At 35.1% G+C, this 15,914-nt stretch overlaps 1 protein-coding gene across 1 annotated transcript in view; it reads left to right on the top strand.

Moving 5' to 3' along the window:
• The first annotated feature begins 11,506 nt into the window (after positions 1 to 11,506).
• Positions 11,507 to 15,914, top strand: part of LOC140149134 (uncharacterized) — a 24,934-nt gene continuing 20,526 nt past the window's right edge. The window contains exon 1 of the mRNA XM_072171316.1: positions 11,507 to 11,654. The gene's annotated coding sequence lies outside the window, so the exon portion shown is untranslated. The remainder of the gene's footprint in view (positions 11,655 to 15,914) is intronic.

Below are 15,914 nucleotides of genomic sequence, written 5' to 3'. Positions count from 1 at the left end.
CTTTGACAAAAGAGGGCAGTAGACCGATAGACTAGAAAATTCAGGCCTGATAAAATTCAAATTCAGAATTTTCAGGCCTGTTTTAAAATAGGCCAATCAAATTAAGAAAAATAGTGCTTAACCCACCACTAAATTGTAAACAGAAACCATTACTCACCATTCATTTCAGAAAAGTAATTTTTTAAAAAATACCAAAAGTCCCCAAAAGTCCAAGTAGAGTAGAGTTGAGGTTGACAACAGAAAAAGTTTGAAGTAAAAAAATGCGCCCAAAGCGTGCGTAAAAAAATATGCCATATTGGAGCTAAAGTGATGAAATATGGTGCAAAAGTGGAATAAATATGTGAAGTTAAAAAAAAAAATTTGCACTTTGGGAGCTATACAATGCCCAAATATGAGGTTAATTTGGTCAAAAACCCACATACAGATTACAGGCGTCAACATTGGGGGGGGGATGATTGTATGGACCCCCTGGCACAATATTGGGGGGGGGGATTAATCGAACTGGTCTCAAATTGTTCCTTTGGGATTGTTTTGAATGTTTTATGGCGTAGATTTCTTTTTGACATTGGGATGAGGTTGGAAAAAAGGTATAGTGAATCCGGTACCTTTTGGCGACAGAATAAGTTTGTAGTAAAAATGCGCCCAAAGAGTGCAAAAAAATTTGCCATAATGAGCTAAAGTGATGAAATATGGTGCAAAAGTGGAATAAATTCGTGCAAAGCGCGAAAAAATTTGCACTTTGGGGGCTACAATGCCCAAATACATACAGGCGTCAACATTGGGGGATGATTGTATGGACCACCCCTGGCAAAATATTGGGGGTGATTTATCCCCACGGGATCTCGCCTATGGTTTTGTAACATCACAAAATAGGTCAAGGTCAACAGGGCTTAATAGAATTTGATCTGCTTTGCCATGTTACCAAGGTAACAAATCACCTGAGGTATGACAAACTATTCTTTTTTTTTAAATGTTTCTACAAGAGCTTGCAAGTGAGCAATATGAAACCATTTTATTTATTTATTTATTTATTTATTTATTTATTTATTTATTTATTTATTTATTTATTTATTTATTTATTTATTTATTTATTTATTTATTTATTTATTTATTTATTTATTTATTTATTTATTTATTTATTTATTTATTTATTTATTTATTTATTTATTTATTTATTTATTTATTTATTTATTTATTTATTTATTTATTTATTTATTTATTTATTTATTTATTTATTTATTTATTTATTTATTTATTTATAGAATTTCTTCTCGCCCCCATACACTGCTTATCACGTGCAGATATATAGGTAATGTGCTTCGTCCGTGATTCGGAAGTCACGTAAAGCCGTTGGTCCCATGTACAGGAAGAGTCAAACCCAGTGCACGTTAAATGTCAGAGCTATTCGAAAAGAGAAGGGGGACCATCCCCGGTTCTGATATATGCAATCAATCCTAGGTTCCAGGCCGGGGTTCCAGGATCGTGCATAGGTAAACTGTGCACGTATTAAAAGCCATTTGAGGTAAGCACGTATAAGGAAGGAAGGAAGAGCTCCAAGAGCATGTATTCAAAGAACAAAAATTTTGAGTAAAATGAGAATTCAAAAATTCAATTTTTGACTCCCTGGTGAAATCCAAATTTTGACATTTGACATTTTCCCCATAACTCAAGAAATGTATATCGGAGATAGGTCAAACTATACTTTTTCTGAATCCTTATGACATAATACCGGTAGGCCTACCCCCATACAACAATTGACCAAATTTGAAATTTGAATAAGCGACCATTTTCGACCTGATTTTGGATTTATGCAAATTAGGCACTGTTCCACTACTTGGGACTTTTGGGGACTTTTAATATGTTCTTTTAAAATATACTTTTCTGAAATGAATGGTGATAAAATGGTTTATGTTTATACTGGTGATTTTTTAATTTGATTGGCCTATGTTCTACTCCAGCAGGCTACTACTTCCATGCTCCAAGCTAGTCCAGCGCCACCTGTTAGGCACCTGTCGATATTTATAATTGATTGATTGATTTTTAATCTAGAAACACTCCTAAACTTAGAAACCGACGACAACAACTATGGCGACTGATGTGGAAGATGTGTGCAGAAGACTTCAGGTATAATTGTGCAGTTCTTCAGTAAAGTAAATTGTAATAATTACTCATTTCAGTCATTTGAATTATAAAAGTGTTCCTCTACGGAATATTTTTACTATTAGTGTTTTAGATGTCTCAGACTTTACACACAGATCGAAGTGTGCCATTAAGGTTATCACTTGGCATAGCTTGTATTTTTTGTAGTGTTCTTTCCACGACTTCTTGGATCTTGGATGCTATACCTCCAAATACTCCCTGCAGAAGTTTTAACTGGAGGTGTGATTGAGAGGTCTATTTTTGGAGTCGGGGTCCTACGTGCTACATTCAGCCAGGGCAGACTTGAAAGCTGAATTTGTTTGATGAGTAATGGTGGATGCAGGCAAGTTGTTCCACTCTCTGGTCGTTCGTGGGAAAAATGAGTTGATGAAAGCGTCGGTGTTGGTCTGGTAAATTTGGTATTGGTTGTCGTGTCCTCTTCTGGTCCGTTCTGTGAACTTCTGTCTTTGGGGCGATGTATTTGGTGTGGTCAATGTCCATGATGCCATTCAGGATCCTGTGGAAGCAGGAGATTCTGTTTCTTCTGCGACGTTCTTGAAGTGGCAGCCAGTCTAAAGATCTTTTCAGTGCGGTCTCTCCCATAAGTACTGGTAACAAATCTAGCTGCAGCATTCTGGACTTTTCAAGATCAGTGATGTTTTTGACAGTGACTGTCAATTCATGCATTGACATCTCCAATGACAGAGGTTTGAGGCTGACTGGCTGAGACAAGAATACCAGGTTTGAGGCGTGAGGCCTACATCATACACAGGGCCCTGTGCCAGAGCACACAGAAACCACAATTGTCTGACTGTCCCATTCCCCTGGAACCAATGTTGTGGGGACTGAAGAAAATTGCTTTCGTCAACATTGAATTTTAAATATGCTTGCAAGTAAATTTCACCTTAGTTCAGTTCAGTTCAGTTTATTTCATCCATTCAAAATACATGTTAACATAAATTAATACAGAATAATATTTTCTTTTATAAAATAGTGCAGAACATTTTAATTTATATGACAAAAGCATGAGAAACAGAGGATGAGGATGCCACCAAACGCACAGCGTGATGTTGTGGCACCCTATACTATAGTAATGTTTCAATTTTACAATAAGCAAAACAAAATTTAATACATTAGGAAAAAAACCGAACAAAGACAAACAAGCCTTGTAAGTAGAGAAAATGCAGGATTTATCAATTGATGCAAAATTCAAAGTATACAATGCATATTAAATAAGAAATAATTTTATAACCAGTAGGCATCTAGGCATATCTAGAATATTAAGTCATTTTAAGCAATTTCCAAAATATTACATGAAAAAGAAATATATAAATGATATATATAGTAGGGCCTATAGTGCAATATCACTGTTTTTATATACCGTATCATTGTTGTTTGTATGCAAATTTTATGCCTTGTTAAATTGTGCAATCTGATATAATATTAATTATTAAGTATATTATACTTAATGTAATGTATTTTAATTTGTAGGTAAACCTATTGGTTATTTTTGATGATTTAAAGGAGTATTTTGTGATCCTAGCATCCTCTTTTTATGACATTTTTCAGTACATATCAACGAAAAAAACATATTCCCAAAATTTCAGTTGATTCCGATTTTGCGTTTGCGAGTTATGCATGATTATGTGTATTACACTGCTCCATATAGACAATACGTTGTAATTTCGTTCTGGTGCACCAGAGCGAAATTCAAAACCCTAACTTGATATCTTTGCTAAAGCGAATTAATCTGCAAGAAATATTTTGTATATAAACATTATGTAGCCAGAGTATTCCAGTGATATAAAAATCTCAACTTTTTTTTTTTTTTTTTTAGGGGATGAGGCTGTGGATCACGAAATGCCCTTTTAAGTTTTACCCCTGGGCCAAACTGAAAAACAGTGTTTATATACACTGAGTTTTGTAACCCAGGCAAAAGAAGTTTTAATAAAATAATAAATACAATTGGGGGGGAAAGGCAGGGATTTATAGCTATTATGCCAGATAAGAGTGTTCCAACATTAATGTCCTTGATTGTAGCTGTCTGGAGTTTAGCTTGACGTCATTATAAATTCATGTACCGTACTGACTCGAGTATAGTGATAGTCCCACCCCGTTTTTGGGTGAACATTTGTCAAAATTGGGGGGTGGGACTAGACTCGAATTTCAAAAAAATTGTGTTTTGAATAGTGTTTTGAATAAATTTGTACGGTACGGTACTCATGTCATACTCAATTAATGTACACGATGGTTAATTTGTAAAAGGAAATCTGAATAATACTTTAGCAATAGCAGGGGTGGAATTTAAGTAAAAGTGGATTCTTGCAAGAGAGTTTTTGAGAGTCCATGGATTCCGTAAATGGATTCTCGTTGTACAATCTTTGGAGTCCAAAAGGTATTATATGTAGGCCTCGTAAAATGCATTCAAACAAACAAACTAACAAATAAACTAACAAAGTTAAGTTTTTAATATATGTATCATCATACTCTCACTTCCATGTATGTCATTGCATCTTTGGCGACTTTTCCTTCATATTTTGCAGGCCTTGAGTTTTAAGGCGTGTTGAACTTAAACGTAAGTTCGCTGAGTCGATCATTTCCAGCGCAAGTCCACATGGACTCTCGCAATAGGACTTTTACAGGAGTCTCTGCAGAGTCGACTATCAGACTCCGCTTGAAATTCCACCCTGAATAGCATTTAGCTCTAGATAGGTCCAGGGACACTCCAAAGCCAAAAAAATAAATAACTTAAAAAAAAAATTAAATTTCAGAAATTTTTCGAAATTTGGTATGGTGATAGGATATTGTGGCCTCATGTGCTGTATAGTTTTGTGTCATGTTATTTGCATATTTATGAATATTAATAAGCTTATTTGCATATTTTGCTTCAATTGCATAATTATTCGTTGTATTTTCAAACCTTTGTTGTGGTGACTGATGAGAACTTAATTGTGAATCTTGTAATTCTAGCTTTCTCAACAAATGCTGTTGGCCAAATTTAGCTTTTTAAAGATAACACACATTGAAAAGTGAATTGCATGGATTGTTGGAAAGCTTGAAATTCACAAAAGTACTAAAAACATGCCTAACTTTGTAAAAATATTGGACATTTCAAATTGTGAAGAAATAAAATTATTTTAAAACTTTTTTGTGCAAGATGTGCATGAGTGTAAATTTTGAGCTCTCCCCCCCAAGAATATGTCGCAAAGCTACCTTGCTGTGGTGCCCTAGGCAGTAATTTTTTTCCTTCAATTTTAAATATTCCATTAAAAATGTTTTTTTGGTGTTTTTTTGTGCAAAACTACCCATATTGGTAAAACATGTTTCTAAAGCATTTGTTGGTAGAATTCCCAAGCAACTAGCGGATGACATGGTAACCTTGTCAATCAAGACTTCATCTATTATGTTCAGTGCTTAACCCAAGTGATCAATATTTATTGGCGAAGGTCAGTGGAAATGAGTAGAGGTGATTATCCGCTTTATTAAAGTTTAGTAGTTTCTACTTTTCAAGTTTTTCATGGTTTCATACACTAGTCCTAGAACCACATCTAGCCAATCAGAAAAGCTTTTTTTTGTAAAAAGGAGTTCATAAATAATTTCAAATTGCACTCAAGCGCTCAGCTTTGTGTACTACAAGCTGTGCATTTGCATCTTACATGATTTATTCATTTTATAAGATGGGTGCATTGATATTGGTCAAATTTTCTGACATTTTAGTATTTTATTTGAACATTACTAAAAATAGAGATTACGGTTAATTCTTTGTTATAGCCTGGGAAAAAAAGTTAAAATACATGCTATTGTTTTTGTAATAATAAAAGAAGAATCCTTGAGAAGAATCAAGAAATTTTGCAGGCTGTGCAAGTCTTGTTGACTATAGACATGCTCCAGAGCTCTGGACATGCTCTATTGACAGGAAACCAAATGCCTGAAAAGTTGTTGGTGCGAGTAGTGAGTTGTACTGACAAAAGGGTGTCAACTATTTCTTTCTTTTGTGTTGGCTTTGTATACACAAATTTCATGTGAGAAATGTAGCTGTATTTTGCAAATTATATGCTTGAATTGATTCAAGAGAGTGAGTGAATATGATGCTTGTGAAAATTTAGGGGCTATCCATTATAGAGGGTATATTAGTCACTCATGACAGAGTAAATCCTCATTTAAATAAAATTCTGTCCTCCATAAGGTACCATGGGAACAGGGCCAGATTTACCTTTTGGGCCAGGCCAAAATTTGGAGGCCCCAAATGCACCGTGAGGAAGGCATGTGCACTCAAGTGGCCAAGTTTTTAGATTCTACTAGGACATTTTAGTGTGAAAAAATTGAATTTCAGACTATTTTAGCCCAAATTGAAGCTGAATTATGCTATATAACAGGCCAGTGTGCGCGAAGCACGCAAAATTGTGCAATTCTTGTACCCTATTTTGGCCCAAGACATGGTGTTTTTCGGCTAAAATGAAAGATGCACACTGCACAGGGCAATTTTGGGGGCCCTCAACATTTGGGGGCCCGGGCCCATCTGGCCCTATGGTAAATCCGGCCCTGCATGGGAAAATATGCATGATAATACAATAAAACGTGTGATAGGTATGAATGGTTGTGGAATCGATCTAGAGACCTGTCCCTCTGTCATCTTAAGATATCTTAGAACTGTTCAACTGAAATGGCAGCCATGCTGGTGTGGCTGCCATTGCAATTGTTATACCGTCAGTTCTGTTTGGTTTATTGCATACACTCTATTGGCAATTTTCAAAAGGATTTGTCACAATATTCACCACAATTGGTGGACATGTGCCCCTAGTATGATGATGGTGCTATTGATGAAAAAACCGGTGAAAAAAGTACTAGAAAACTATCTGTATTTACCCTTTAAATTGCATGGTTGTTTAGGATGAGTGTTGACTAATTGTTTCAAAATGTATAATTGTATATAGGCCAGTATACTGGATACTGGATGCAAGAATGATTTTCTACACCCTTGTGAGCATAAATAGTATACTGGTATTATCAACTCATACAGACCAGTGATTTTATATTGTGCCAGTATATTAAACCAATGACCTTTTAAATGGAGTTATTGTGCTCAATCTTCTCATCTGGCTCATCACCTATTTATGAAGGAAATAAAGTTATGCTTAAATTTGATTGTATTCACCTGGATTTTGGCATGGGAATCATCGGTGTAGGTAGGATGGGGCATTTGATTTCAAGGTGTCACTTAGACTTCTCCGTAGTCCACTTGCCCATTTTGCATACTCTGGCTATTACATTTAAGCATAAAATGCTGATTTGTATTAATTGTGTCCAATTGATATATTTTCACATCTGATATTTTCAGTCACCGTACTCCCTCTGTTTGTTAGCTTCCCAAGTGGACTACTTACTTTGGATTGCGGTTTAAATTCTTAACACAGGTCTCTATCCGGGGTCTCTATGTAAAGTTAGGCCAATTTCTGGCCTAACTAAAATTGGCCATGATGTAATGCATCTTTAAATGGATCTGTCTTGTGATTAGTCGCCCAGATCTCGCTATGGTTTAAATCCTCCGGGCATGTACCGTTACCATTTACTGCATTATACACAACAACATCTGGAATTTGCGGCACATTTGTGTAGGCGCGAAAGTTAAACTATCAATTAGTGCATGGATGTACGTTTAGCGCGTCATGTACTTCAACTGTTGTGTTTGCAGTTAATATTGGATTGATAAACAAGTATGATTGACAGTGTGTTTTAGAGACCAAAGTCCGGGTAAAGTTCTGCTTAAAAGTCAAAGTACATAGTCAGAATTTTTACTCGGGCTTTCGCGATCAATAAACTGGTAGATTCAAAAATCAGAATTGTTTAGTATTGCGTGAGCCATTATAATTATGCAAGATATGTTGCATTCAATAACCTTATTGTCACTTCTACCGTCGCTAATTACACACTTGACATTTAATATGGAATATCCAATACTGGTCTACGTTCATCATGATAAATAATAACATATTTTTATTTATCAAAATTCGACTATGGCATAGTCTAGGTGTCACTGTGATATCATGCACATTTATTGCTCACAAAACATATCGGACTAAGTATTTTATCCTTGAAGTGTTTTCCTGCCTTGAGAATGTATGATTATCTATATAAATCCATTCAATGTCTTACCAGGGATATGAGATTTTGTCTCATATCCCTGGTCTTACATTATTGAATACTGATTCAGTAAAGTATAGTAAAATTTGAATTTTTCATTATGTTCCAATTAGGTGGTATTATCCAGGCATCCAGATTTGCTGTCGGATGACCTAACTTTTACTGTAGGTTTATCCATCGGACGCCCATACTGCACTGCATTTGTATCATTTTGATGACATGAACATAAATTATAACTTTGCCTATATCAAAAAACACGATTAAAAAAATCAATCATGAATGATCCTAGCATTTAGGCGTATAGCTCTTAAGGAGTTAAGGTCCAGAGACACTCCAAAACCAGGGGAAAAAACTTTTTTGCGGATAACTAAACTAAATTTCATGATTGTTTTTCATACAGTGCACTACACCTAAATATTCTGATGAACAAATTAATCCTTTTTTTCCATTCCTTTTCAATAGTATTTTCATTATTTTAAACGATACGGTACCTAAACATATAAAATACACATAAAGTGACTAGCCATCAAAATATTGTGCAAAAGGTCATTTGAGGTCAACTTATCAAACACCATTATTTAAGACTTTTTTATGAACAGTTTAAATTTAAATCCTAATGCAACCAAACTTTTGTCTTAGCTGCATTTTATACCTTCATGTATTGGTGGTATCCAAGGTCACATATGGAGGTCAAAGGTTATTTGAGGTTATGTTTGTTTCTTTACCACTCAATCTGTCATTCAAACATTTAGCTGAATATCTTTCCAAATTTAAATCATCCCAATCAACGCCTTGCGTTGGAAACTCACATTTCTAGTTACTGTCTGATATTACATGTGTTATTAAAAAGTTACCAACTGCAATTTGTTTCCCTTACTGCAAATTATGCAGGGTTTTTTCAGTCCACTTTGCCAAACAAAATTGTACTAGCAACAAAAATATATGCTTCAGTTTATGAAGCCTATTAAAACAGATAAGAATGTCATTTAGGCAATTAAAGGTGTACAAGTCATCAAATAAAATACAGAGACACTGATAATCACTGTTGATATCATCAGATCATGCAGTACACACACTAGCTAATATTTGTCTTATCGAGTTAATCGGGTCGTGGATCTTGTAATTTATCTATCAATTATCAAGCTGTGACCTATCACATGGCAATCATGATCATACCTAGTTTATATAAGGCTGCTTATCCATTTCCTATGTACTGCTTATCCATTTTGTATATTAATAGTCCCAGCTAATAATATTACTTACATAATTGCAAGTGCAGCTGCCGTACATACATCCATTAATATCTCAATAACCATATGACTTGGATAAATTGGGCTTCATTTTTGATGATACAATAATATCATATGACTATGAACCAAGATGATGACAACATGGGGTGTAATAACCTAACAAACCTGAGTACTACAAAACACTAAAACAACTTCACTGCTTGGCGTATGTGCATCCCACGGGATGTGATGACGCAATCGCCCTAAGTGATATATGGGCACAAATTCGCTGGCCCGACCAGTGTAAGACCCATGGTTAAGTGTTGGCGGCCTAGTACTTGGCTTGCAAGAGGTCTCTGGTTCGAATCCACCCAGAGCAAACAACTTTTTTGTTTGCTTTCTCTCTTTATTCCTCCCTTCTTTCCCTGCCAGTTGCCAAAAAACCCTCCAGGGGTTAGGGTTAAGGACTAAACCACTGTGGCTAAAATTTTTTTCAACTGTTTCCCTAAATAAAGTATCACGATCAGGGGGATTTTCTTGAAGGGAGGATATGAATATGTCGGTACTTTTTTACCCCTATCACAGGCTAAATTGTTTTATGACCCCCCTATCTCTGGTGAAATTTTGTATATGGTCCCCCCCTTCCGCCTACAGAGACTCAAGACAAATTAATCTTTGCAAGTTCTTGGAGATGGCAACTTGTGTACAGCAGCTAGCAGGTAGCCTCACCTCCCTGGTGCATGCATAGCATTGCATTGCCTATGTGTAGGTTTCAGAGATCACTTTTCCCCCCAGGCATTTTCTCTTTCAAGATCATGAAAGATGAAAGGCTTTAGTGTCATAAGGGTAATACCAAAGGCGAATCATGTTCAGTTGACGAAGTACATCTATTGCCAGTTCTTGCATCCATGGAGTTAAAAGGAAAATATGTCTAGCCCAAGTAAGAAGTTGAAACATTTTACAAATGTTTGGGCTCAGGGTCTTGGCTAGTGTTATTGTTTTATCCGGGGTTTTATCATTGCAACATGTTTCATAATCAAGTTACGTTATCATGTTTCTATTTTATGTTACTAGTAATCAAATAAGCATGATAAGTAGTAAAAGCATGATAAGTAGTAAAAGCAGGGATACTCATATACGTGATGAAACAGATGATTTACATAATTTTAGCAAAAAGTAAGAAAAAATTTCTCCCAGAATGCAAAATCTGTGTGGGGTGGGACCCATAAAACAGGCTTGTTTTGTATTGTTGCCTTAGCCTTAACCTTATGTCAGTCCCTTTGTACTAAAGGGAGAGCTTTGCTCAAGGATCTTGAGTTGGGTAAAGCACAAGTTAAGTTTATGAACCTTTTCAATTTCAGCAGCTGAGCAGAAATCTTCAGAAATTAGTCCAGAAAGATGCCATATGCCAAAACATATTCAACCAATCAAATGGTGGTGATTTGAGAGTGTATTTGACTATGCACTGTATTCAATATGCTGCGTCAAATAAGACTAGAGTGCCACTATATATGTGATTGGTGTGAGCAATCATACCAGGCCACATGCTCATCTAATACTCTGTAAGCCAGTGTGTGTGATTGGATGAGGTGTTTTTTTGTTTTACCCTGGTTGCACATGATCAGTGCTTTTCGTAAAAGGTCCTCTTGAAAAATTGTTGTGAGGACTTCTAAAACAATGGGACGATTATACCACAAAGTCATTTCCAAGTCATATCAACCACATTCTTTTTCTGATGAATTTGTATTTTGAGAATTTATCATATAACATGTGTATACCATTTCTACTAAATAATGTATAATAAGATGGATTTTATAAATTCTGTATGGCCTACGTTGGATTACTTTCACAGGTATTTAGAACCAACCCCAGGGTGAATTGCACAGAAACATGAGCAAGTGAAAAATAAAATACTACTAGGCCTGCATACTACAAATATGTTGATCAACAAATTTTAAATTTCACTGTTTGCTTTTTTTTGCAGGAGTGTTCATCTGCAACTCAAAAATCATCCTGGAGAAACCTAGAAATCAGGGTCATTTGGTAGAAGTTGAATCTCTAGCATCAGGACAGAAGGCCCCAAATTAGCAAACAAGGAGTACATCTTCAAGGAACTGTCAAAGACAAAAAGACTGCACAGGAAAGGTAATTGGAGTGTGTAATCTATTATCTAACAAAACATGGGCATATTGTCATCTCTTCACCCATTGCTCCCCATAATTGGTATGATAAACACATTACATTGGGAGATTCTGAATTCTTTGTATGCTTTGTATGCTTTGTAGTACTTTTTAAGGTAAGTGTATTTATTTTTTTGTTTTTTTTTGAAAAAATTGCATCTTGTGTTTTTATTTATTAATTAAGTCATTATTTGCCTTATTTATTGATTTAGTTACCTATTCATCTATTTACATACCGGTAGTTGTATACTTATTTACTTATTATTTACTAATTATTCACTTATTTAGTTACATAGTTGTATAACTTTTATACTTTACTTATTCACTAATTTAGGCCTACTTATTTATTAACTTGTATTAATACTTATTTCCGTATATATTTACTTACTCATTTAGTTATTTATTTACTTTAAATTATTTACTTATTTATATACTTATTTATTTACCTACTTATTTGGGTAATTAAATACTTAATTATTTATTTACTTAGTTGTTTACCTATTTCCTTATTTATTTACTTTTTTAGTTATTTATTAACTCAGTTGCCTACTTATTTATTTACTTAATTATTCACTTATTTACTTATAACTTACTTAATCTGCTTAAAAATACTCAGAGAACAAGAAACATGAATCAAGAACATATAAATCAATATGGCAAGGGAAAAAGAAGGGTACAATTGCGAATAGGTGCAACTTGCACTAGACTTGAGTCAGTCCTCGTTTCTGAGTTTAGGGTTAGGGTTTAGAGTTGGGGTAGGGCAGTCTTGTAATAAGACTAGTAGAGTTGCACCCTATTAAGGCAATCGCTCCAAATGAAGATATAGCAACCTGCATGCCTCATTTTCTTGGCAGAGTACTTGCGTCGGTACTCAGCTGCAGGAGTACCTGACAGGCGAGTAGCCTCACTTGAGTACCAACACCACAAGGTATGCATGAGTTGTAGCTGGCGACAGTGCCGCTTCTCTCATGAGAATCCTGTAGTGTATATATATATAACAGTTTCAATATGTTCATGATGTTGTAAACTATATAAAACGTAAAAGGGGAAAAAGTAAAAAAAATAACAGGAACTATTTGCTTCTATTTAACATTATATGAATTATATTATTATTCAGCATATTAAATTAGATACAGGAAAAGAGATGAATAGATGTAGTGATTTTTATGAAAAAAAAAAAAAAAAATTATGATACACTATAAAAAGGGCAATTAACTTATAAAAATTATATTTGTTGTGTTAATAATAGAATTTCATGCCCTGCTGCTTTCACAGGTATAGCATTAGAGAAATGTTCCTTTTTATATGCTAATGCCCTTCCAAATTATGTACTCAACATGATTAAAGACATCACAGATGAGTGAACATTACAATGTACACAAAGGAAAAAAAGATTTAGCTTGGCATAAAGGTTTTGAAGCCATCAACCAATCCTTCACCCATTTTTTACAGGCAGTTTGCCCTGGGAGACATGCAAGATTAGTGCCTCTTGCAGACACTTGTCAAATTCTAGCTAGGATCACTGTTGGGCGGGGAGGATTCATTTTTTAAGAAAGAGATGTTTTTAGTGTAAATATTGCAGTGTAATTGAATGACTGACATAAAAATTTTGTGATCCATCAAAAAATGAACCATTGATAAAAAAGTTTGCTATTTCTAAAATTAGAGATGGCAAACCTTTTATTTCAATAGCGAAACTTACTAGAAATTAGAGATGTTGAACCTTTTTTTAAATTAGTGATAGAGAACCGTATTTAGAATTAGAGGTATGCAAACCTTAATTAAAATTAGTGGTAGCGATCAAACCTTATTTAAAAATAGTGATATGATCGAACTTTTAGAACTAGCTAACCTTATTCCTAATTAGTGATATCGAACTTTAGAAGTAGCTGACCATTTTTAGGCATACATATCGAGGCCATTTTCTGTATTAGAAATAGCTAATATTTTATCAACTGGATTTTAATAATGTTATAGTCCTTTATAAATTAAGTTTAAATACAATAGTGGTTCCCAAACCATGAGTTTGTAACCCTTTTGATGGTCGCTGCCTGTTCGAAAATTCGTGGGACTTGTTGGAAAAAATTTGGTAAAATACATTACATGCATTAATGTGCAGGGCACCATCATATTGATAAGTAACACGTTTTGACCCATTGTAGCACCAAAATTGCAATTTTGCATGCATTTGTCTAGTAAAAAGTCATTCTGGGAGCCTGTCAGTGGGGCGACTTGGAAATGTGTCCTTTGGCAATTTGCCTGTTATTCCGCTGCCAAGTTTTGTAACAGCATTTGTGTTATGCTGTGGGTAAGTGCTATATATTTCTTATGAATTTTGGGAAGCCCTGCAATACAACAACAACAACAAACCCTTAGGGATAGCGGACCGTTGACATGAAATTCTCCTGAAGCTAAAAAGTATTGTCATCTTTTATCTTTGCAGCCCTCTACATGTATTTTCTTTTTCTTTTTTAGATTTCTTTTTTTAGAATTTTTTTTATTCCTGTGCTTGGAACTGATGGAGGGAGGAAAGACATACATAATGAGCCATCAGTTGCCAGCGATCATGAACAATAATTACATAATCAAAAAATTCTTTTTTGAGCAACAGGTACTAAGAGAGATTGAGCCCTTGAGGCAAAAGACTATGGACGAAGACAAGACCCAACGAACACTCACACTCATACAAAACATACAAAATGACAGAAGACAAACAAGAAAAAAGCAGATTCATATTCTCTCAGACACTTAAAAAAAATCTAGCCATGATATATCTGAGGGTATCAAAAAGTTTTAGAAATAGCCCAGAAGTGAAAGAGCTATATCAATGAAATTTTGTCTGCAATCACTGGTCATATGTACATTATGGTCCAAAAATGGTCTCATAAGTATGTTTACTTTTTTACAGGTGGCACTAGATGCCAGCCAACCTGCTGCCCCAATTACTGCGCATATAAACTGCAAGATTGAGAAAAAATTGAGGCAAGCAGCATTATTAAGATCCTGCTTTTGAAGGGTTGCAGTGCCTAGAAAATTGATGATGAAATGAAAGTTATCTTCGGTGGTGATTTTGATATGTCACTGTTGCTTTTTGGAAAAGGAATTTTTATTTTATCACAGATTTTCTGGGCACTGTAACCCTTAAAATGGAACTTAATCATGCTGCATGCCTCAATTTTCTCCATTTTGCTGGTTGTCTGCGATTTTATAGGCAGGTACTGACATCTAGCTCCTGTAAAAAAAAAGTAAACATACTTAGTATGAGACCCATTTTTGGACCATAATGTACATAAGGACCAGTGATTGCACTGACAAAATTTCATTGATATAGCTCTTTCACTTCTGAAGGACGATTTCTAAAACTTTTTGATACCCCCTCGTACATAATATACATAATATAAAAGTTATTTGAAAAAAAAAAAAACACAATCAAATTTTATAGATGTCAAAAGAAAACTTTTTAAAATGCTAGCACTTAAGGGTGCCATTTTTCTCAGCAATTTTGTACTCAATGTTGAATTTAAGCTTGTTGAATTTTGGTTTATCAACATTATTGTTTTTCTATTTTGTCTCTAGCTTCTGATAAGGCAGGAGACTATATAATCACTTTTCGTTATGTGTATGTATGGGGTGTGGGGGGTGGGGGTGTGTGTGTGACAAATTTGGTTAAAGTTTTGGTTAAAGTTTGCCTTCCGCCTATTTTCTCGGAGACTAGAGTCGCCGTTCCTCAAACTTGGTGGGTGGGTGTATCTTGACCCAAGACAGAACTAGTTTGTATTGGTTAGTGGGTCAAAGGTCACTGAGGTCATCTAGGGGGGTCATCTGAGGTCAAATTAGTAAAAACTGTCGTATGGGCATGAAACTTGGTGGGTGCAGTCAACATTTAAAGCCAAAATTTTTGCAAGAGTCATTTCAAGGTCACCAGGGGTCATCTGAGGTCAAATTAGTAAAAACTGTCGTATGGGCATGAAACTTGGTGGGTACAGTCAACATTTAAAAGCCAAATTTTTGGCAGGTCATTTCGAGTCACCAGGGGTCATCTGAGGTCAAATTAGTAAACACTGTCGGGATGGGCATGTAGAAACTTGGTGGGTACAGTCAACATTTAAAAAGCCAAATTTTTGGAAGGTCATTTCAGGGTCACCAGGGGTCATCTGAGGTCAAATTAGTAAAACCTGTCATGGGCATGAAACTTGGTGGAAGTGCAGTCAACATTTAAAGCCAC

Source organism: Amphiura filiformis, chromosome 3 (assembly GCF_039555335.1).
Source record: "Amphiura filiformis chromosome 3, Afil_fr2py, whole genome shotgun sequence".
Taxonomy (NCBI): domain Eukaryota; kingdom Metazoa; phylum Echinodermata; class Ophiuroidea; order Amphilepidida; family Amphiuridae; genus Amphiura; species Amphiura filiformis.
This window is presented reverse-complemented; position numbering and strand designations above follow the sequence as displayed.